At 37.2% G+C, this 2,208-nt stretch overlaps 1 long non-coding RNA gene across 1 annotated transcript in view; it reads right to left on the bottom strand.

Annotated features, from left to right (window-relative positions):
* LOC102023857 overlaps window positions 1-1,249 on the bottom strand; it is an 8,018-nt gene extending 6,769 nt beyond the window's left edge. Inside the window, exon 1 of the long non-coding RNA XR_262367.2 lies at window positions 1,189-1,249. This is a non-coding gene — a long non-coding RNA (uncharacterized LOC102023857). The remainder of the gene's footprint in view (window positions 1-1,188) is intronic.
* Between the last annotated feature and the right edge of the window lie 959 nt (window positions 1,250-2,208).

Genomic DNA, 2,208 nt, shown 5'->3' with positions numbered 1-2,208 from the left:
AACTATTTTAATTGTATTCCTTCTATTGTTACAGGCATTGAGCATACTTTTATGTCATTAGGTGTAATTTCTTTCATGAATTTCTTATTTGTATCCTCTATCCATTTCTCTAAGTTTTGATTAAAAAAAAATGATTTGTTGTAGGTTGGTATGTTGTAACTTATAGATTCAAATTCTTCAAATGCTACATAGATTGTAAACATTTTTTCTTAACCTGTCGATTGCTTTCAATGTCTTGCCCTTTCAGAAGCTGGTGGTATTGGAAGATTATAATGCTGTGAGCCTTTCAGTATTTCCTTTGAGCTTTCTAACAGTGTTACACTAAAACAAAATAAAACACACATCCTCTAAAAAAAAAACAAAACAAACAAACAAACAAAAAAAAGGTAGACGCTGGCCCAGAGAGGCCTAGAAGCCATTGCTATTTGTCACCACTTCTATCTCCCTATGTATTCAAAGGCATCTAGAGTAGGATTATCTAGCCATCAGGTACTACTACTCTTGTTGAGATACTCTATTCAGGTGGAGCAGTGTTTCTGGAACAGTCACTGGTGTGGAATGGTGAGTCTAGATGAGATGGCCAACTGTTACATTTGACCATGTGCCTGGTGTGTCAAGATTTGGATATGTATATTGACAGGCTGATGTGCCTATAAGCCAATGTGTTTAGATTTTTTGAGGCTACTTTCCATATTGTTATCATTCTATTATGTCTGAGTTCCGAACTCAGATGAGGACTTTTCTCTGTATCTTAACTAGTCTCTGAGTCTAAGCTGATATGTCTGCTGGTCCTGCACTGAAAGAAGCTGCCAATCTCCTAGGGTGTTAGCCACACATGTGTATTCTTCCCACAGCATTTGACCAGACTAGAAGTGTGCCTGGTTCTGAAAGGTGGCCATGGACAGGGAACGAGGGAATGGGGCTCTGCGGAAATCAAGCCTTCCAAAATCGAGCAATCACCTTTAGCCTGGCTGCTTTCTCCTATGGAAATTGACTTTCTTCCACTTGAACTTTAGCTCCATCCCTACTCTTCCAACAGAGAGGAGACAGGAAGAGAACCAACTGTGTGGGTCTGTGCAGGAGTACAAGAGGTGATCAAAATATATTGAATGTTTAAATTTTTCAAAATTATTATAGTAAAAGACACATTGTCATTAATTCCCCTGACTTCAAACACATTTATCTCACCATTCCTGCCACTTTCTGAAACAGCTCTGGAATCTTCTTTCCTGTTCATTACGTAGTCTCCTCTGAAACAGTTCTAGAATCTTCTTTGATGTCTTTGTGAGGTGTGATAAAAGATACGGCAAATGCTGCTGCCGTGTACAATCCAATGGAAAAGCAGGCTCTTAATCCTTTAACACTACTATTAGAATTACTGCTAGATATTTATGTGCTCATTAGCTGGAATAACCTTTTTGAAAAAACCAAGTTTATTTGTACTCTGGGGAAATATGCCACAGAATTTCAAACATTCTAAAAAATATTCTGTGTTGGCCTTGCAGCTTCTGTTTCCTCTACTGTGTTCCCATAGCATTGTGTTGTACTTAAAGAGTGATCACAGTTTGAGTGTAATTTGACTTCACATCTCTTCCTCCTTTCTTGCTTTTGTTTTATGCACTCATGTATGCATATTAATATGCACATGTCTATATATAGACAGAATGGTGTTACATCAGAAATTATGAAGTGTCTCCGAGGAAGGAGATGGTTCTACACCCCTCTAGTAGAAACATATCTGTAGATTCTACTGTTATTCGGCATTAAAAGTATTTTTTACTTCCAAGACCTGGACTGTGGAGGAGGAGTACAAGAAATCTATGGTGAATTTTCTTCCTAAGGTCAGGATGCATGAATGACCTGAAATGATGAGTTAGATAAATGTGTGAACACTGGTGAGGAACACACATTTCAGTAGTAATTAGAAAAATATAGATAGAAGCCATAAAACTCTTCTACTCAAATTGTGCATAAACATTACTGCTAGGTAGGAGATGGGGAAGTAAGTGAATCTACTAGGTTGGTCCAAATACAGATAATGTTAGAGAAGGATCCAGTAAGACTAGCTCTTGAAAAGATGAGGTATTTAAACAGCAAAACAGGAAGAATGCAGAGTATGCCAAGAAGAGTACTATTAAAAGAGCAGAATTTCTCAGAAATTTTATCTTAATGCATATCACAAAGCACTTGTATATATCATTTTTTATT

Source organism: Chinchilla lanigera, unplaced genomic scaffold (assembly GCF_000276665.1).
Source record: "Chinchilla lanigera isolate Chin_1 unplaced genomic scaffold, ChiLan1.0 scaffold00045, whole genome shotgun sequence".
In the NCBI taxonomy this organism is placed as follows: Eukaryota; Metazoa; Chordata; class Mammalia; order Rodentia; family Chinchillidae; genus Chinchilla; species Chinchilla lanigera.
The sequence above is the reverse complement of the archived record's forward strand: the minus strand, read 5'-3'. Positions and strand labels throughout refer to the sequence as shown.